Source organism: Cervus elaphus, chromosome 3 (genome assembly GCF_910594005.1).
Source record: "Cervus elaphus chromosome 3, mCerEla1.1, whole genome shotgun sequence".
In the NCBI taxonomy this organism is placed as follows: domain Eukaryota; kingdom Metazoa; phylum Chordata; class Mammalia; order Artiodactyla; family Cervidae; genus Cervus; species Cervus elaphus.
This window is the reverse complement of record NC_057817.1, coordinates 9,794,118-9,816,457: the sequence shown is the minus strand read 5'-3', so window position 1 is coordinate 9,816,457 and position 22,340 is coordinate 9,794,118. Positions and strand designations below refer to the sequence as shown.

At 36.0% G+C, this 22,340-nt stretch overlaps 1 protein-coding gene across 2 annotated transcripts in view; it reads right to left on the bottom strand.

Moving 5' to 3' along the window:
* Nucleotides 1-22,340, bottom strand: part of SYT1 (synaptotagmin 1) — a 586,821-nt gene that overhangs the window by 462,544 nt on the left and 101,937 nt on the right. For both annotated transcript variants that reach the window (XM_043880212.1, XM_043880222.1), the window contains exon 2: nucleotides 6,667-6,771. The gene's annotated coding sequence lies outside the window, so the exon portion shown is untranslated. The remainder of the gene's footprint in view (nucleotides 1-6,666; nucleotides 6,772-22,340) is intronic.

Genomic DNA, 22,340 nt, shown 5'->3' with positions numbered 1-22,340 from the left:
ATGAAATTCCAGCTGAGCTATTTCAAATCCTAAAAAAAGATTCTGTTAAAGTGATAGACTCAATATGCCAGCAAATTTGGAAAACTAGGCAGTGGCCAGAGGAATGGAAAAGGTCAGTTTTCATTCCAATCCCAAAGAAAGGCAATGCCAAAGAATGTTCAAACTACCATACAACTGCACTCATCTCACATACTGGAAGGTAATACTCAAAATCCTTCAAGCTAGGCTTCAACAGTTTGTGAACTGAGAACTTCCAGATATAAAAGCTGGATTTAGGCAAAGGCAGAGGAACCAGAGATCAAATTACCAACATCAGGTTATCATCAAAAAAAGCAAGAGAATTTGAAAAAAAAGTCTAATTCTTTTTCATTGACTATACTAAAACCTTTGACTGTGTGGATCACAATAAACTGTGGAAAATTGTGAAAGAGATGGGAATACCAGACCACCTTGCCTACATCCTGAGAAAACTGACGCAGGTCAAGAAGCAATGGTTAGAACCAGACATGAACAATGGACTGGTTCAAAATTGGGAAAGGAGTATGTCAAGGCTGTATAATGTGACCCTGCTCGTTTAACTTGTATGCAGAATACATCATGCAAAATGTCTGACTAGATGAATCCCATGCTGGCATCAAGACTGCCAGGAGAAATATCAGCAACCTCAGATATGCAGATGATACCACCCTAATGGCAGAAAGCAAAGAGGAACTAAAGATGCTCTTGATCAAGGTGAAAGAGGAGAGTGAAAAAGCTGGCTTAAAACTCAACATTCAAAAAACTAAGATCATGGCATCTGGTTCCATCACTTCATGGCAAATCGATGGGGAAACAGTGGAAACAGTGACAGATTTTATTTTCTTGGGCTCCAAAATCACTGCAGATGGTGACTGCAGCCATGAAATTAAGAGATGATTGCTCTTTGGAAGAAACCTATGACAAACTTTGATAGTATATTAAAAAGCAGAGACATCATTTGTAGACAAAGGTCCAAAGCTATGGTTTAGACAAAGTTATGGTTTTTCCAGCAGTCATGAATACGGATGTGAGAGTTGAACTAAAAAGAAGGCTGAGCACTGAAGAACTAATGCCTTCAAACTGCGGTGCTGGAGAAGACTCTTGAGAGTCCCTTGGACTGCAAGGAGATCAAGCCAGTCAATCCTAAAGGAAATCAGTCCTGAATATTCATTGGAAGGACTGATGCTGTAGCTCCAATATTTTGGCCACTTGAGCAAAGAACTGACTCATTGGAAAAGACCCTGATGCTGGGAAAGACTGAGGGCAGGAGGAGAAGGGAGCAACAGAGGATGAGATGGATGGATGGCATCAATGGCTCAATGAATGAGCAAGCTCCAGGAGATGGTGAGGGGCTGGGAAACCTGGTGTGCTGCAGTCTGTGGGGTCAGAAAGAGTCGGACATGAGTTATCGACTGAACAACAACAATACAATTAGTTTTCTCAGGCAATATAGATTTATCTAATATGTAAATTTATACATTGCATTTAAGAATTGTAAAGCCTTAAAAGAGTTAAAATAAGTGGATCTAACACATGAACAACAGTAAGAATCAGTGAGATTAAAAAGAGTAGGATCATTGGAAAAAACTTGAAGGAAAAAAATGTAGATTAAAACTATTGGATGACAACTATTTTAGTGGGTCTGAATATGTATGTGTTTGTTTCCTGTTAATAGTCTGCCTCTCCACTAACATGAAACCTCTATGAGAACAGGAGACTGGATTTAGTGCTTGGAAAACTGACTGGCGTAGGAGGTGGTTAACAAAATCACTGTTGGTTCAATGAATATATGATCCCAGGCTTTGTGATGGACAAGGTTTATTGCACCAAGGGCTAGTAGAGAACAAAGTTATATTGGTTAAAAACCTATGAAACATCCAACAAGCTTATATGTGATGATAACTGGTGATATAGGGCTGGTCAAGCAATTTCAAGTGTCACTTCAAAGGGATGGAGGAACAAAAGCATTTGGGAAACTCACGCAAGGTTGAGTGATAGTACCACTGTTGTCTTATTAAGCCAGAGGTATAGTGGTTTTTGAAAGCTGTGAAGCAGAGACAGAAATAACTCAATGCAGACATTGGCCATTCCTGTTCTAAGACTTTCCTTTGAATGTTACCAATACCCCATTTTATCCTTCACTCTTGAGAATGGATTGGGAAAGAGGGATGCTTTACATTAAAAATCTCTTCAAATCTGTCTTCAATGGAAAAAGAACCATTTTCCCCCTCCAGTGGAATTTCTGGAGTGAAGAGGGATTTTAGGAAACTACACAATAATTTTGGTTATGCCTCAACCTAAATAGTTCTTCTTCTTCACATGATAATTTTGGTTGTGCCTCAACCTAAATAGTAATAGAGATTTTGGAAACTTTTAAACATTTTATTTTACTAAAAATTAGAACCAATGAAGTGTTAGGGACACTTTTTCCAGGAAAGATATCTAATTTCTTGCTTCTTACACTGCAGATTAGCTTAGTATTGAGACTTGATCAAATCAAGAGATGCTAACGATTATAGGCATTTATTTTGCAGTTATCAGTTTTTCTTTGAAGGAAGAATTTTAGTCATGAGGATATAGTTCTGTTTTCCTTTCCACCTCTACCACTTTTTCTTTAGGTTAAATAAACATAAAGGGGACTCAGAGTTGCTAAGACTTCCTTGACCTCCAGAGAAGAGGGGAGGAATAAGACAGAGATGCCCTTATTGGGGCCCCATTCCACAGGTTATCTAGACTCCCCGTCACCATCCCAGGTACAGATGTTCTCTGTTTTCTCAAACTGTCCAAATTTAATGAATAGGAAAGAAAGAGAAATAGTAAAATAGAAAATACTAAAATTCAAATAGAGCAAAATATTCTCTTTGGTCTAAAGTCTGGTCTAAAAGTAGCAAATTTAGTGAGGTACCTAAAACACAGTAGATATTAAAAAAATACTTGACAAATTAAAGAAAAACCTGTAGGGATAAATGCAGCAAATAGGTCCAAATTTTGGTCCAGTTGAACATGATGCTGCATTTTTTGAAAGTCACAGAGGATAGAGTACCTTAGACAGTGGGGTCCAATCAAACTTTGAGTGGTAGCTTGAGTCACTGAGAGAAAAAGCTGTTGCTATAAGGCTATGAGATCACCAGTCCTCACTTTCCATACCACTTGCTAATGTCCACTGAATTAATTCATGCTCACTGTCTCTGCTTAAACATTTCTCCTGATCTGCTTTCTAAATGGGTGTGAACCTATAATATGGATCGATCCACTTAAAAAACTGAATGCATCTGATGCTAGTGGTAAAAGAACCTGCCTACCAATGCAGAAGACACGAGAGACACATGTACAATCCCTGGGTTGGAAAGATCCTTTGGAGTAGGAAATGGCAACTGTTCCAGTATTCTTGCCTGGAAAAATTTCACGGACAGAGGAGCCAGGCAGACCACAGTCCACGGGGTTGCAAAGAATCGAACACAACTGAGGGACTAAACATGAACGCGCGCGCGCACACACACACACACACACACCTGATTCCTTGAGTGATAAACAGACCATAACAAGCACCTTCTCTACTTAACAGTAAGTTTAATACTGCTTGGGTACCTGTGTTTGATACCACTTGCTCCTCAAGCTCTATCTCTTCCTACTGTCGCTGCAGCTAAGTCACTTCAGTCGTGTCTGACTCTGTGCGACCCCATAGACGGCAGCCCACCAGCCTCCCCCGTCCCTGGGATTCTCCAGGCATGAACACTGGAGTGGGTTGCCATTCCCTTCTCCACTATCTCTTCCTAGCTTCTCTTTTCTCCCTACTTTTCCTCTGTTCAGAAGAATACTACTCATGTTATAGCTACTATCTTGGTGTTTTACAAAAATCTCCTACCCTCTCTTTCATTTTCTCATTTACTTATAATCAAACATGTTTTTCTTTAGTGTTGATATTCAAAGTAAACAAGTATTTAAAAATATTTTGTTTAATTGGTTTACTTTTTAGAATCATATAGTATTGTTTCTTACTATTTTCCACTTCAGAGCTGTTTCTTTTACAAATCACATAATTTGACTATAATTTCGTGGATTTAAAAAAAAATTGAATGTGAGCATCCAACATCATTTATAGCATTATATGTATGGGAAAATGTTTTTGAGTTCTAAATATTCAACTTATAAGTTAAAGTTTTTAAATACAACCCAATTGAATTGAATGTCTGCCTGTGTTGTAAATGTGATTTTTAAATGCAGCTGAAAACCAGGAATATTTTATTGATAAAAAGATTCTTATGAATTTGGGAGACAAATTATTCCAACTATTTCAGGACATGTTTACTTTTGTAAAGTAAGTACACCTGAAAACCTAAAGATTTTAATCATTGCCCCTTTTAACCTGTGTCTCAGTAGATTCTGCAATGTAGAAAACAAGAATTAATTTTATAGGTCAAATAGTCTCTACAGTTTCTCTGCTAAATCTAATGTTGCATTTTTGCACTCATCCAGTGCCAGAGGTAATCACAACATTTCCTGTTTTCATGGTTCAGAGACAGTCCTTTGTCCCTTCTAACTTCAATATATACTTCAGAATTTGGCATTTTAAGTTGGCAAACTGTGTCTGACCTTAGGAAATTCCCTCACTAAAATCAGATAACAGAAAAAAAATATTCACTTATGAATAAATGGGGTATCCTGAGCCAAAAGGTTTTACTTAGTTGTACCAATAAATTATCTTTTGAAAGTGGACACCCACAGGACTCTCAGTGGAAAGTGTAACAAAAGTACAGACTGGAATTCTTAAAGAAATGATGCTTGTTAGACACATCTAATATTGAAAGAATGACTTGATATTTTAAAACTTCATAAAACTAGATTTAAGTGTAAAAATAATAATTGTACAAATATGAATTTAATATGCTTTACTATCACAGAGATCATTTACTATTTGGTGAGAAACATTTATCTCCTTAACATTTTTAATATTTAATTTTTAATTTAAAAATGTTTAAGACTCAGGTGAAAGGAAAAAACTGTCTAAAATCCTTTGTACAGCCCTAGGAATTAAAAATATGTAGGAAAAATAAAAATCCTAATTTGTTTTCAGTATTTTCATGTCAATCACATGTCTATAGCTTTACAATGTTTTTCTCTTGTCTGTCTCCTTGCTGCCACATTGAAGAGTTGCAGGGCTCTGAGATGATCTGATATACATATTTAAAATGCTGATTCTAGAGCCCATTACCAAAGATTCATATGGAACACAGGAATAGATATTTTCTTAGGTTTGCTTCAGGCTACATTTTGAGATGTTTCTCAAAATATTTGCAGAGTGGAAGATGAAACTGTTTTTAAAGGCATCAAAGTAGAAGGGAACAAAATGGAAATATTTTAAGAACTGTATGGTGAGAACCACACTGTCAGAAGAGCAGCAGTGTCTTTCATTATATAATGAGTGAGATAACCATTCTATATTCACGGTGACAATTATTACCTAGGAAACTACTTTTGAGTCCTGGTAATATGCAGCTTCAGAGTCACTTCATTTGTTTTAATAATCTATGTAGGGAAATCGTAAAAATTAGGAAAAAATGTTTCAGCAGTTACAGTGATCCTATAAAATCATACTGCATCAGAGATAAGGAAACTTCTAGTATTGCAATGGTTCATTCCCCAAAGGTGAAGAACTGTTTTATAACACAAGCGTACTGGACAGATTTATTTAATAAGGTGATGAATTTGCAGGAGTATATCATTGTTTTATTTGTGTATGGTTTTAGTATTGGAGACCTACTGTAGCCAACTTCCTCAGGATGAAAAAACTAAGATGCAAATAGAATAAAGTCCAAGACATAGCCTCATACTATAACATTATTTCCCCTGTACACAATGAGAATCATATGGAAGGTGATTCTTTAGAAATCCAAAACTTCAGTAGCATGGTATTCCCAGTAATAATAAGTGAGATAATTTAATCACCTCCAATTTACTTCAGAGAATCTTGTTTATGACCAGGGAAAGGGTGTTAGACATGACAGACCAAAGAAGCAATTTGATTGGTTAATGAAGAGTCTAAGAATGATAATTGAATTTGATGGAATTCATTAGTTAGGACATTCAAGCAGATACTTTACAACTGCAATTACGTACTCTAACATATGTAATAGTCACAATATGATATATGTTCTTCATTGTTGAATTCAGCTTACAGGAAAGAGTAAGACATAGTGTGGCACAAAGAAACATCAGCCTGAGACAAATTCTGCCTCCGTCCCCTCCCCTTACCCAATACTGTTGCTAAAATCTCATCTGAATAGCAGGGCACAGAAGCACAGAGGCAGATGCTATGGCATATTCTTTCAGAATGCAAGGCTGCTCAAGATCATCTACAGATAATGAACCATGACAACTTTGGATCTGATGAAGTACAGAAGGAGAATGGGAGCAGGCAACAATGTCATGGAGGTGGCCAGGGCCCCATCAACTACACTCGCAAGTCAAGGACATTAAAACCAGGAGTGATTTCAAAAGATATGAATAATACTATTTCATTTACTGTCAAACAATATTCATTTGCAGTAGGAGACGCAGTCCTATGACTTTCCATACAAATGCATTTTTCTTCCACATATCACAAGATAATCAACAAAATACATCAAAGTTTCTGTTTTTTCCATGTACCTTAGACAGCTGCTGTGCAGTGTCCAGGAATGACAGGTGACTGGTTTTCCAATCTGAAGCCAGGTGTTTGTCAAGCTCTTGCTAGTTCTTGTTTTCCCGGTTTTCCTTGAGAGAAAGAATTAAAACATTCATAAAAATGCTGGCCTGCAACTCTCTACTCGCCTTCACTACTGTGTATATAGACTTTTGCAGAGGCAACCCATTCATTATACACATCCAGCTCTAGCTTCCTCAATCCCAGGTTGCATTAGGTGCTCCAGGCTAAGAACCAAGAAGTATGAATCATGCAGACATAAAGAAAAATCTGGAAGAAGAAATGTTTCAAGAAAACAACTTTTTTCATTGTTCTAGAAGATGAGTCAAAAAGGTCTTGCTGCAATTTATGTCAAAGAGTTGTTCCTACTTCCAGGGCAGGGAGAGAGATGCAGATGTAGAGAGAACTATTACTGACATCATTATTCATTCTAATATCATGTTAACACGATTTCAAATTTAAAAACACTAGAGCCTTGTGGACACAGGGGGGTAAAGAAGAGGGTGAGACAAATGGAGAGAGTGGCACTGACCTGTATATACACACTACTGTTTGTAAAACATCAGGCTGGTGAGAAGCTGCTGAATAGCATGGGTGGTTTACTCTGAGAAACTAGAGGGGCGGGTAGGGGGTGATGCTGGGGGTGGGAGGGAGGATCAGGAGCGAAGGGATATATACACACACACAGCTGATTCACGAACACTAACTTGTAAAGAAGTTATACTCCAATGAAAAGAAAAAAGAAAAGAAAGCAACTTTCCTCTATTTCTTCCATCATAGCCTATTCCACAGCATTGCTCTGTAGAGGAGAAATAGCATGTGCTGCCACAGAAGGCACCCAGAGGAATTACCACCTGCGGGGAATTATCTCTAAGCAATTCACACTTTGTTTTGCTAACAAGACTCCTTGTTAGGATACTGGAGTGCTACTCTTCTCTGGCAGTGTTCCCCCACCTTTCAGGATTATTGAAAAGCGAACCGAGTCTATTTTGATTTGTGAATCTCTTTGTAAGCAACAGCAGCTGCAACCATGCTAATAAAAAGAAAAGGCATCACTATTTACCTTAGGAAGGACACTGAAATCCTGCACGTACAAAAGCATTTGAGTTGTGGAGGAGGTCTATCAAATATTTTCATAGTCCCCTTCCTTCCCTGCTTCTTTTATCCTTTTCTCCCCTCTCCTTTCTTCTCCTTTTTTTTTCTATTCTTTACTTCTCCTTTTACTGTTTCTTTAATACACTTTTTATTGCATTTATATATTCTCAGAAACAGAAAAACCTATCTTATATTTGAGATTTTTAAATAATTATTTTAGAATAAGAAATCTCAAAAGTAAAGTAGCAGAACTCATTCACAAATGTGGACACACACAGGGAGGCTTTAAGTTATCAGCTGCATCTTGAAGCTCCGATTAAGAATGGAGGTTCTGCTGATTCTACCGGCTCTGATACTTATCAGACCATTCTGCTCTCTTTACAGTTAGAGTTTCAGTTCTCTGGAGAAAGCTAACATGGAAACAACCTGTTATTTGAGGATTCACATTTTCCTACTACAAGTTAAATGAATACACAATTCCCTACAGCTTTCCTTATATTCTGAATAGCATTTTATAGTTCCTCTGCCATTATTAAGGAGTCCTCTTTGCCAACTGATGGACCAGAATCGTTCTGTCTTACATCCATGTTGGAAAATCTTTTGGGGGTTTCCTGGGTTTGTGAAAACCTTAGTTGTTAGTTCCAAGGAACAGAAGATGCATAAGAGAACATAACTCCTTGAGTGGCTTCTGAGCTCCATACTGCCTGGCTGAGACCGACAATGGACGGCTGACTTCAGCTCAGGCTGTTCCTGTTATATTTAACAAATATTAATTGAAAGTCTACTGTGGACAATTTGTTGTTGTTGTTGTTGGCCAGGTAGGTCCCGGGATAAAAAATGGGAAAAGATACTTTCTTTGGGATAAAAAATGGGAAAAGATACTTTCTTGCCTCTGAAAGAACTGGAGACAGATGAGAATATAAACTATTACGACAAATAGGTTAAGTGCCATAATGGAGAGTTAGGATATGGTAGGCATTGATAAATGATTCTTCCCATCCTCAAGGATAATTCTACGTTCTCATTTGGAAAAATGTAGAAAAACTACTGTGTGCACATTGATGAGGGTGCCCATCACTCATGTGAGGTGAGGGGATGGAATAATAAAGTCCAGATCTATATTGCTCTCTGCAATGATTTATTAGTTCACCCAACTGTAGCTTTTCACAATTGCATCTTCTTTCCAACAATGATTCCAAGCATAAAATGACTTTTCTCAACAGAAAGCATTAAAACCCTCTCTCCCATGGCTACAAGTCCCAGAAAGTATCTGATTTCTCAGAGCACAGTCCCTGGAGTCACTTTCTAAATGTTGGTGAAAACACATGAGTTAGTAATATATACCCATTTTGGAAGCCAAATAGCAAAGATTGAAAAACATCTGTCTTTGGGACTATGAGCCTACAAGCAGGCAGTAGACTTCCAGCAGAGTCTGGGGCAGGAACAGTGTGTAACACAGATTTAAAAACAAAAGATTCAACTAGAATCATTTAGCTCAGTCACATAGTTTAAAAGGATATTACCAACTCCCATCAGAACCTGCTTTACAATGTGTTACATAAAACCATGTGTTGTAAACCTAAGACACTTTTGATGGAAATTCATTCTTTCTCTTAGAAGCAATTTTCTAAACGCTTATTCATGTCAGGCAGGGTGCAAGAGTGAGCGCTCACTGGCAAGCAGACAAACAGCTTCCTCTAGTGCCTGCCACACCTCAGCCCACAGAGCTCGCAGGTTAATGAAAGAGAGAGATGATAAAAACATACATACAGAGTATGTACGATACACACTTTAAATGTAAAAAAATTCAAAAAGGTAAAGATGCTGGGAAAGTGAGAGCAGGGGGGATTCACCCAGAATTGGCGTCCTGCAGAAATCACATTTAGGAATCAGCTGGATTTGCAGGTAGGGTGGGGTCAAGGGGTAGATTCAAGGTAGAACAATATAAGCTCAAGTTGTGATGCAGAAAGGAGCTTCATGTGTTTGAGGAACAAGGACAACAGAAAAGGTCAATGCGGTTGTAATGTAGTCAGTATGGAGAGGCATGCAGGGTATCAAGCCTGGAGGCAGGCATGGGGCAGTCTCTGCCCACGATGTGAAGAACCATGGAAGCCACTGATGCATCAAACCCCTTTAGCTACTCTTTGGATAACAGACTGAGTTGGGGGTATTTATTACCATTAAATTTTTTTTCTTTTACCTATTCTTAGGAGTGAAATTTATTGTATTGATTTAAAAATTAATTTTCTGACTTGCTGATGTTTAATAGGTCTAGGTATACTTGTACTCTTCTAACTAATGTATTTTTCTTCCTAGTACTTATCATTACATACATGCTTGTCTGCTTCTTCCTCTCACCACCACCACCTCTTCAAAAATCTGTAAGAATTAGTTCTTTTTTCAGTTTGGTTCACTGTTGCCTAGAATATCATTTGGCTACCACTGTATCACTGTATATAGCAGTAGCTCAACAAATACACGTTGAATCTACAAATGAATAGATAATTTAGAAAACTGTCTCCCAATGCTAGCAATCATTTACTATTATTTTTATCCTGAAGTTACTTTCTTGTGAGGTCAACTTTGCACGGTAAAGTGGAGTTTATTAGACTAAAAAACATTGCTCCTGTTGATTCATCATTAAAAACAGTATTTGTAAATATAAAAACAGCTCGTACAATTCAGTAACAAAACAAACAATCCAATCGAAAACTGGGCAGAATACTCAAGAAAATATAAAGATGCACCAACAGACACATGAAAAGATACTCAACTTTGCTAAGTATCAGAGAAATGCAAATCAAAACTACAATAAGGTATCATCTGAAGCCGGTCTGCATGAGCATTATCAAAGAGTCTACAAGTAACAAGTGCTGGAGAGGAGTTGTAGAAAAGGGGCTCCTCCTACATTGTTGGTAGGAACATAAACTGGTGCAGCCAATACAAAAAGCAATATGGAGGTTCCTTAAAAAAGCTAGAGTTGCCATGTGATCTGGCAACATACTGGGCATATGTCTGGAGAAAGCGCTAATGTGAAAATGTTCCAGCACCCCAGTGTTCGTGGGAGCACTACTCATAATGGCCAAGGCAAGAAGGAAGCAACCTAAAGGTCCATCAGCAAATGAATGGATAAAGACGTGGTATATAGATACATGATGGAATACCATACAGCTGTAAAAAATAAGGAACTTATGCCATTTGCAGCAACATGGATGGACCTAGAGATTACTATACTAAGACAAAAAGAGAAAGACAAATATCATACAATGTCACTTATATATGAACCATAAAATATATGAATGAACTTATTTAAAAACTAAAAATAGACTCAGATACAGAAAATGAATTTACAGTTGCCAAAGAGGGTGGGGAGGGATAAATTAAGAGTTTTGGATTAGCAGGTACTAAGTACTATATATAAAACAGATTACAACAAGGTCCTACTGTATAGCACAGGGAACTATTTTCATTATTCCGTAATAAACCATAATGGAAAAGAATATGAAAAAATACATTAATATGTGTGTGTACGTATACACACACACACACACACACACACATACACACAAACTGAATCACCTTGCTATACACCAGAAACTAACACAACATGGTAAGTCAACTGTATTTCAATTTAAAGAAAAGTATTTATAATTGTAGCTTATGGAAAACATATAAGCAAACCAATTTGGCAAAATAAATGAACAAAAAAGTTAACTTGAAAGCAAAATACATTTTGTCTTAATGTACTTCTTTTAGACATTCAGTTCAATCATTTAAGATTAGACAATTATTTTTCAGCAAATTCTCTTGATATTTTCACAAAATTCTAAATCCTTTTAGTTATTATCAATTTAGAGATAAATAAAGATAAAAGACTCTCTGGGGCTATTTATTTGATGGGAACTTATTTGGACCTTCCTCAGAGCTCAGCAACCCACTCCAGTGTTCTTGCCTGGAGAATCCCAGGGATGGAGGAACCTGGTGGGCTGCCGTCTATGGGGTCGCACATAGTCGGACACGACTGAGGGAATTTCACTTTCATGTTAGAGGAATTTAACAAATATATGTACTTTAAATTTTATAATATTAAAAGGTTATATTTTTATGATACAGGTGAATTAATAAAAGCTTATAGACAAAAAAATCTAAAAAATTAGGAATTTTAATAGACTTCTCCCACAGAGTGAGATGTTTAATTTATCAATTACTGTCTTCTATGGAACACATGTACTATAAATTTCACTGGGTTAGATACAAATTGTTTTAATATACCAAATAGCTTAAACAATCTAAAGGAATGTGCTTAAGCTAATGTTTTTCAAGACAAACTGCCTAAGGTTATTTGGTTATGAGCCCCTTAATTTTTACTTATGTATGTTGATTTTTTATAGTGTAATTTAAAAAGGTTAATTTGAGTACTGCTTTAATATGGAAAATTAATGTTACAGTAGTCAGTGTAAGTTAAACGGCTCAGTGGATCTAGGTGAAGAAAATATAAATGACTAGTTTATGATGCATTACTTCAGTTTTTTACTTTGTATATAAATAGATCATCGACAATATACTGCAGAATTACCCAAGACATAAAAATGTAAAGAATGATTACATTTGATGTTCTTATGCCAAGATGCCCTGCAAGATAATTGCATGAGAAAAATCTTATTTCCGATGTGCAAAGGCAAAACATAGGGGAGAAGGGAGAGGCAGGCTCTTAACTGCACCAAATTTTTCTATTAAAGAAATAACAAGACAAAATGGTTGTGAATTATATTAGAAACATAGAATGCGAAAGGACGTAAAGGATTATCTAGTCCTTGATTTCATCACCTGTTGGACTGTAAACTCCTAAAATATTACAAAAAATTACAGGTATTTATGTATTTGTGCATTTTCACCAGATTCTCTAAAGGAGTCAGTGATAAAATGTTGAGAAAATATTTAGAAATAGAGATTCACCTGCCCAAGTTCTCATGGCCTATTAGTAGCTTAGTAGAAGCTGTCACTTGTGTCTTTCGATTTTCAGTCCAGTGAATAAAAGTGCCTTTTTCATTATTGACATATTTCCTTGCTATAAGACATAGTCCAAGCAAACCAACATAGCAGTTTACTTCTAAATATAGAATTTTAACATAGCATAAAATACTTAGAAAAACAAGTTTTTTATTTATTATTAGAATTAAAATTTATTTGGATTTTTTAAAAGCAAAAAAAAAAAAAAGTGCCAAGGGAGAATTTCTTTACCATGTTGATCAATATAGGATAAAAGCTAAAAAGAATTTTATATAATATTTCTGTGTAAATTGGTCAGAATAATGGAGTTTGAAATCGCTGGCACTCTTGTTTGATTTAATCCACAAAACAATGCATCTGCTTTCATCTTTTTCTTTTGAAAATTTCAACACAGACTACACTGTGAATTTTAACAACCTGTTTTTGTTCAACTGATTGTCTTCAGTTTCTCTACTCCTTTGTTAGTGAGGACAAATAAATATATTTCTTTTTTTCTTTTGCAAATGAATATGTTTCTTTTTTTCTTTTGTAAATATATTTTCAAGTTTGATTTTAAATTACTGAAAAGAGGTTTGGATCTCTTCATAAGATAAATTTAGTTAGGAAAAGAATCTACTCTAGAGACTTGCTAAAACTTCCACAGTCCACATTATCTATACGTTCATGCCATGAACTACTGACCATGGTTAGTGGTATACTAATTACAGACAACAAGCTAATACCAGCAACACTTGACCACTGTGGGAATTTAGGCAAACTTTTATCTGAAATGCCATTTTGTAAAAGCTACTGGGAAAACAGATTTATATAGAGAGAATATATATTTATAATATAAATATATATATAAATGCATTATATGAGACTGAAGACACGTAATTAATTTTATGGCATTGATTCAGTCACAGCCTCAATTTATTACAATAACTTTAAGCATATTACAGTCATTCTTTGGTTGAATAAGCCAAGAAATTAACATTTTACTCTGCATAGTTCAAGTTCTAGCAGACTTTCTTCCATGTACGAGTAGAGTAGGAAAAGACAATGAGAAAGAAAGAGAAAGAAAATTCATAGGCGAGGTTACAAATCTAGAGACACAAAATGTTAGAATTAGCACAACACCAATATGTTCTTAGATCTTTAGTTGCCTGTTTCAAAAGGGTACTCTTTGAATAAAATATTTGAAGAAGCATAATAAAAATGTGTGCTATTAAACACGTTTGAACTTTTAAATAGTTTGAAATACTATTTATATTGTTACAATTATTTATAACTATTTTATTTATCACACTTCTGACAGGCACATTTTTGGGCTTCCCTGATAGCTTAAGAATCCACCTCCAGTGCAGGAGACCCCAGTTCAATTCCTGGGTTGGGAAGATCCCCTGGAGAAAGCAATAGGCTACTACTCCAGTATTCCTGTGCTTCCCTTATAGCTCAGCTGGTAAGGAATCCGCCTGCAATGCAGGAGACCTGGGTTCTATCCCTGGGTTGGGAAGATCCCTTGGAGAAGGGAACGGCTACCCACTCCAGTATTCTGGCCTGGAGAATTCCGTGGGCTGTATAGTCCATGGGGTCGCAAAAATCCCAACACAACTGAGAGACTTACACTTTCACTATTTTACTATAAATCTAATTTAAGGAAAAATGATAAAATTGAAATAAAAAAACAAATCCTGAATGAAAAAAGGTATCATTGAGTGATATTTATAGTAAAGAACTGAATTGAACTTTCACAGTCTTATTTTTTGGTTGACGTTGGGTTCTAATTTTAGAACTTTCTAGTTATAATTCTAAATTCCTTTATCTAAAAGAAAAACATGTGCAATAAGTAATAATTCTCCAGTATTGCTATTGTGAGAACTGGATAAATTAATTTACTTGAAATGTTAGCACTTATTAAGCCTTGTTGGGTTGACTAGTGTTAATATTACCATCACTGCCATTATTACTCCTTTTAACAAGAAGTTAACACAATTCCAAATTTAAAAACGCTGCAGCCTAAAGGTTCCCATTCTTGAATGCTGAAAGCACATATAATTATGGTATATTGGAATGCACATCACTGTATTGATTGCTAATCATGGTTTCTTTATGCATATAATGTATTTCCTTATCTGGCCTTTAAGTCTCTTCAGGGCAAGAACCGTCTTATTAATTCATTTTTCTTTTTCTCTTGTCGTCTATCTCTTCTTTCTTCTCTCCTTTATATCAATATGTTTACAGAGCACCTACTTTGTGCTAGACACTTCTGTAGGTCTGAATTTATAGGAGCAAATAAGACAGATCAACTCTCTGTCTTCATGTTGCCTAGGTTCTTGTAAAATTCAATTAATACTGTTACTATTATATTTGCTAAATTCTATATATATCAGTACAAATGTTAGAGCCCCAAGTAAAAAATTTAAGACATGAATATATACATAGTAAACATTTTAGAAAATCTATTTAAAATGTAAGAATTTGTAAAAGATGCAAACATTCATTATAATGCAACAAAAATCATGAAAAATTAACTACAATAATGAAGGTTCTGTATTATTATCAAGTAAACAAGTTCAAACTTTTTCATGTAAATAAGAACTAAGTGAACAAGGTTATAGCTGAGTCACAATAAAAACTTTTATAATTTACAGAAGAGGCTTTCTACTATGATGAGAAAAGAGTCTATAAATAAACAAATGAAGTAAATTGAAAAAAAAAAAGGTGTAATTTATAGAATGAGTTTATTTTGAGCAAAGTACTTAGTCCCAGATTTCTGGATAACATTGTTACTGTCAGAAGAATCCATATATGAGAAAACCCAGACTTAAGAAAGTACAATGTGATAGAATAAGAAAGGCTCTATTGAAATAGCTTGTTCATGTAATAGGAATCACAAAGTTTTGAACCTAAACTTCATAAATTATCTATAAGTTAAAAAAAATAATGCATGTTTCTATGATTATTTAGGCAATAAAAATAATATAAGTAAATAAAAATGGTATCAACTTTAAACTGTTAAATAAAATAATTTATAAAATTTTATAAATTTTAAATCAAGTCTAATTAATGATTGAACCATTATTTGTAATAAACAGATATTTTAGGGTAATAACCAAAAAATTCAAGCTTTCATTATTTTATTTTTTAAAATATGTACACACAAATCAGTGAAATACATTTACTTTGGAAACTCTTAGAACTTTAATGCAAATTAAGACAATGTATAAAATTATCTAAACCTACTATATTAGAATATATCTATCTCAATCTAAAGCAGTATACTCAAGATAGTGTCTTGGACAAAGAGACACAATCAGTATTTGTAGAAATCCTGGCTAATATAGTTATCTAGTGATGTCATTGGTCTGCAAACCTTGGGTTTTTAGTGTATTGTTGAAGTCTAGTGGAAGTATATCATTTGTCTAGTTCTAACTAAGATCATGGCATCTGGTCCCATCACTTCATGGGAAATAGATGGGGAAACAGTGGAAACAGTGTCAGACTTTATTTTGGGGGGCTCCAAAATCACTGCAGATGGTGACTGCAGCCATGAAATTAAAAGACGCTTACTCCTTGGAAGAAAAGTTATTACCAACCTGGACAGTATATTAAAAAGCAGAGACATTACTTTGCCAGTAAAGGTCCATCTAGTCAAAGCTATAGTTTTTCCAGTAGTCATGTATGGATGTGAGAGTTGGACTATAAAGAAAGCTGAGCAGCAAAGAATTGGTGCTTTTGAACTGTGGTGTTGGAGAAGACTCTTGAGAGTCCCTTGGACTGCAAGGAGATCCAACCAGTCCATCCTAAAGGAGATCAGTCCTGGGTGTTCATTGGAAGGACTGATGTTGAAGCCGAAACTCCTATACTTTGGCCACCTGATGCGAAGAGGTGACTCATTGGAAAAGACCCTGATGCTGGGAGGGATTGGGGGCAGGAGAAGGGGACGACAGAGGATGAAATGGGCGGATGGCATCACTGATTCAATGGACATGAGTTTGAGTAAACTCCAGGACTTGGTGATGGACAGGGAGGCCTGGTGTGCTGCGATTCATGGGGTGGCAAAGAGTCAGACACAACTGAGTGACTGAACAGACTGATCTTATGAAAATGATAATACTATACTATTATAACCATTTCCCACCTCATTTCTTCACACTTTCAGCAGTTTTCACATCACAGTCAAATCAAAATTCTGGAATAAGTCAAGACACTTCCTCCAATCCTCAGGTGACATATTCCTATTCCAATTCTTGACTAAGGCACAAAAGCCTTGGCTGGCCTCATCTCCCTTCCTCATCACTGTCTTCTCCAGCCCAACAGAGCATGTTCCTACCTTTGTTGTTGCATTCTACCACTGATGACCTTTCCTAGATATTTGCATGGCACATTTCCTCAGTTTATTCTAGTCTTTCATCAAATGTCAGGGAAGCCTTCCATTGCCGCTGTACCCACTCCCCCTGTATACTTTCTTTATAACACTTATCAAGACCTGATATGATAGACATTGGTTTATTTTCCACTTGTTTATTTTGTCTCCCTCTTGATACCACACATGAAGGCAGACATTTCTGTCTTATTCATGCCCACAGTACCAGCATGTGGAGAGTATCTGGCCTATATGAGCACTCAATAAACATCTGTTGAATGAATTGGTTCTGCATGTTTCAGCTTAGATATTTTGTTTGCTAAAATATTACTCAATCCAGTTGGCATGGCTTCCTTAATCTAGGTTAGATGTCTTGTCTAATTGAGTCCGTTGTGCTCTATGCCTGGTACAGATTGGGCAAGTACTCAGTTATCTCCTAGGTGATACGTACAGTGAAGATCCTTCTCGATCTATTTACTTTTCTGAATTCAGAGTAAATTAAGAGATGATATAAGATATTCTCTTCCAAATAAACGGAACACTTAGAGATTCACAGATGAAATCTGCAATGAAATGGCATAGCATATACATCCTCTTGAATTAATCTGACCCTGTTTCCTTGGGTACTGCCATAAAATGTTCCCACTGTATATTTCAGAGATTCCAAAATTTATTTGGAGGGAGGTAGAAGTGAGAATTATAGATCCTTATGAGAATCCATAACTCTCCATATAAAAATTCACACAATGTATTGTTTATGCTTTTGAGAGTTCAAAGTCAACCTGAAGCTCTAAATAGACTCCTACTCTTTTGACCTTGGGCTATGAATCTTTGTTCTTTCCTTCTTTATTTTTGTTTTTGACCAGTTTATAAACAAGTTCATTTTTCTTCACACTAAGCTAAAATATTAATTCCACATCAACTATCCTTTTAGCCTTTACTCACTTTTCTCTTCATCACTCTCATAGTGAAGTGAAGTGAAGTCGCTCAGTCGTGTCCGACTCTTTGCAATCCCATGAACAGTAGTAGCTTACTCGGTTTGTTCATGGGGTTTCCCAGGCAAGAGTATTGGAGTGGGTTGCATTTCCTTCTCCAGGAGACCTTCCCCACCCAGGGATTGAACCCGGGTCTCCTCCATTGTAGGCAAACACTTTACCGTCTCAGCCACCACAGAAGTCCAAGTGAAAAAGTCATAGTGAACTTTTCTGCATTTAATTCCACTTATCTATTCAGTCTTCAGGAATCTGGCTTCTTCACTCATTATATCGAAGTCATCATGCATCTCATGCATGTCAAACCCAACACCTAATTCTCAGTCTTCAGTGGTCTAAGCACCATTCCACTATTTCAAACTGTGGTGCTGTGCCAATGCCCATACTTTTTGGTTTCTGTGGTTTTGTGTTTTATTGTAGCTTCTTTTTCTGCTTCCTCCTCACTATATTCTAGACCCAAATTTCCTCTAGATGGCTAGCTACTCATAGATATCCTACTGGTACCTTAAACCCATAAACCTCAAATGAAACACTGCAATTTCCCTTACATATTTTTCTTATTTTGTGTTCCCTGGGTTAGTATCTGATAAGAAAACTGAAATTCATCTTTGACTCAACTTAACTTCCACTCCCATATCTGATTAAATGTCACAGATTATTGGTTCTTTCCCTGAAATGTCCCTGATATTCTTTCCCTTCTCTTCTTTCAGGCCACTGACTAATCCACCTCTTATCATGTTACTGCCTATATATGCTTTAGCTTCATAACTGATGTCTTCCCTTTAATATCCTGCCACTTCATTCCAAGCTCCATAGTGCCCTGACCTCTAACCTTGCTCTTTTTACAATATTAGAGTACTTTGTGTTGCTATTAAAAGACATACTTTTTTCTTCTAAATACCTCAGTTGATTGCATACAAGTCTGCTTTTGCCATCAGGTTATGAATTCCTCAAGGCGAAAAATTATATTCTAACCTCTCTTATACCTCCATAGTGACACTCTGGGCTTCCCTGGTGGCACTAACGGTAAAGAACCCACCTGTCAAAGCAGGAGATGCAGGAGACACAGGTTCCACCCCTGGATTGGGAAGATCTCCTGGAGTTGGAAATGGCAACCCATTCCAAGAGAAGCCTGGTGGGGCTATAGTCTGTGGGGCCGTAAAGTTAGACACGATTGAGCACATCGTGATCCTTTGCCCACAGTATGCACCTAATAAATATTTGATGAATTGAGCATAAGATATGTGAGAAAAAATAATTCAGAAAATATGTCATCACTGTGACAGGCTGACCCAAGATGCCCTTCTTTACCCTAACACAAGAAAAAATACTACATCATCATCCCTAATAGTTTATGCTCAAATATTAGCTAATATCTTACTTACTATCCTTGGTATTTAATTTTTGAACAAGGAATTGTTTAAAAATATACTGGAAAGTTTAAAGACAGTAGAAGCATATATTGACTTAGTAGTCATATGTAATCAGAAGTCAATGATTATTTCACTAAAATTTCTCACAATAGTAATTAGCAAAACAAGGATTTTATGAATATTACCTTTTTGAGTGTTTTATATGTACAAAAAGAACATAGCAGTAGTAAGTACTTTCTTCAATATGCTATCCAAAATATAAAATATGGGATTAACTCATATACTTCAATTTTTGAACCATACCTCTGAATTCTGTCTAAGGTTCTGTAAATAAACAGATGACTTACCTTGTCAGTGCTTTTGTTCTGACTTATCTGAAGCAAGTGACATGACAGAATGTTTGACATATATGCTGTGAAAAGCTAAAGATGTGGTGTAGGAGGAAACTACTCTAGATTGCCAGGCAAAATAAATAGGCAAAATGGTGCAGTAGAAAGATTGCAAGTCCTTAGAATCAGACAGGCTTGGAATTAAACTACGATTTTAACACACACCAGCTCAGGAATCTTAAGAGAATTATTCAAACTCTTGAGTCTTCTCTTTTAAGTCATGATAATAGTACCAGCCTTAGAGTTATGGAGATAGAATGAGGAGAAATGACCAATGAATGATTAAGGTTTTTAAATGCTGCCTGTTCAGAAAAGATTGGCCCCTTCTCACTTCCTGTCTTCTAACAGAACATAAAATAGACACAGTCGAAATGTAAACTCTGAATTAATAAACTAGGGTTCATTACATTCACTTATTAAAGAATATGTCTGGATGGTCTACCAGGTTCCAGAAAACACGGTCTCTTCGGCAGCGACTCTTAGAAAAGGTGCCTGAGGAGCAGTCTCAGTCCAGCTGTCAGGCCCAGGACTCAGGCCCAGGATTCCTATCAGCTGGCTGACCCCTGTGTCCCACCCACGAAACACTCAGGAAGCTGTTTCCTATAAAAGGTAACTGAGGTAACGTTCAGTTTACCGGATAACCCTTTTAAAGACGCTAAGTGTTATGGGGACTACGTGTAGACTTGGGGGGAAAGCATGTACTTGTTTTGGATTTAAATATCTTGTATTTGAAATACCAGGAGGTCAACCAGACACAGAAATCTAGTAGGAAGCTAAAAGAGAAGATGATAGACGATACACTCCAGGACAGCAGAGGTCAAGTTCTGCTTCCTTTACTCAGCGGTATGTCTCCCTGCTCATGTTATCTGCTCAATCAGTAATAATGGCTACAACAATGAATCTAATAGAACACTTATTATGTACCAGATTATATTCCAAAGAATTCTTATAGTTAACTATCACAACCATATGATGGAATATGAAAAACTCAGGCACACAAAAACTAAGTAATTTGCACATCTAACCAGTAAGTGAAGTTGACATTTATACCCAAACATTTTGTCTTTAAAAATCTACACTCTTAATTTTCCTCTCTAGCTTGCAAAGATAAGGAATAAAAAACAAACCAGGGACCTTAAAATAGTCATACAATACTTAATTTCTATTTTTCAAGAAGTAATTCAGGGAACAAACTTTCTTTTTTAAGATATGTGAAACTAAGAAGTAGAGAGAAATAAAAATGAATAATGAGATCTTGAGAGACTTAAAATTATGAACAATGTTTTAAAGTTGAGAAGTAAGACTAGGAATATTTTCTCATCTCTAATTGGGTCTCTCTTTTATTTAGTGCACATAAAATAGGTCAATTTTCTCCATAGCATATCAGAATTTATTGGCATTCCAATAGTTAATAGAAAAGTAGTATTACTCATATCAATATTTTAGAATTGTACAGGATTCTAAATTCTTCACACTCATTTGGTCACAACAAAATTGTTATATAGAGAATAAAGCTCAGAAGTTATATATTTATTTTTTCTACCCTAAGAATGGAAGAAAATTCATCAGCTTCTGTGGTCAAAACACTTTTCCTTTCAAAGTAATTCTTTGTACTCACAGTTCCTCATCTTAACCAACCAAAGCTGCTGTGAGAGGGGACCTGGGCAATTAGAGAGTAATATTGTGAAGCGTCCATGTATCTTTTTTTCTTCTTTTAAGATTTTTTTTTTACTTTATTATCTCTGTCTGGCTACACTTTCACAATATCTTCCTTAGATCACAAATTGTAAAGCAGTTTTAATATCATGTACAGCATACTCACTAATACAATTGTTACCATTCAATACAGATTTAATACATGAAGTCAATTATTCCATTTTTTTTTTGTGAACTTTCTTGTCTTTATCTCAAAATCTTCCAAAACTTTAGAGAGAGAATATATTACTCCTTCCCCTTTTATTATTGTATTAACCCTAAATCTTAAAAGAACATAGTTGCAGATAAAGGACTTTTTTCTCTACTAACATAATAAGAAATGTTTCAAAAATTTAGATACATGAATGTGAATCCAAAGAAGGGAATCTTTAAATTGGGTTTGAACTTTATTCTAACATAAAATTACATAAAGGGAAAACTAATGAAAACATTTTCAAATTATCTTTTATTAGAGAGCTTCTGAGAAGAAGTTCTGTAACATCCCATTAACCATTCACTTTTTCATTCATGCTACATATATTGTGGAGCAGTTATTATGTGCCAGGCACTGTGTTGAGAACAAAACTGTAGTTAAAACTTAGTGGAGCAAGGCTTGCCGGGAAGAGGGTTCCAGGAGGTGGCTCAGCATATGCAGAGTTTCTAATGTGCCTGAGCACGTGACCAGAGCCACTGAGCCACAGAGAGCATGTGTGAGTGGGGGACCGTGAAACTGGGAAG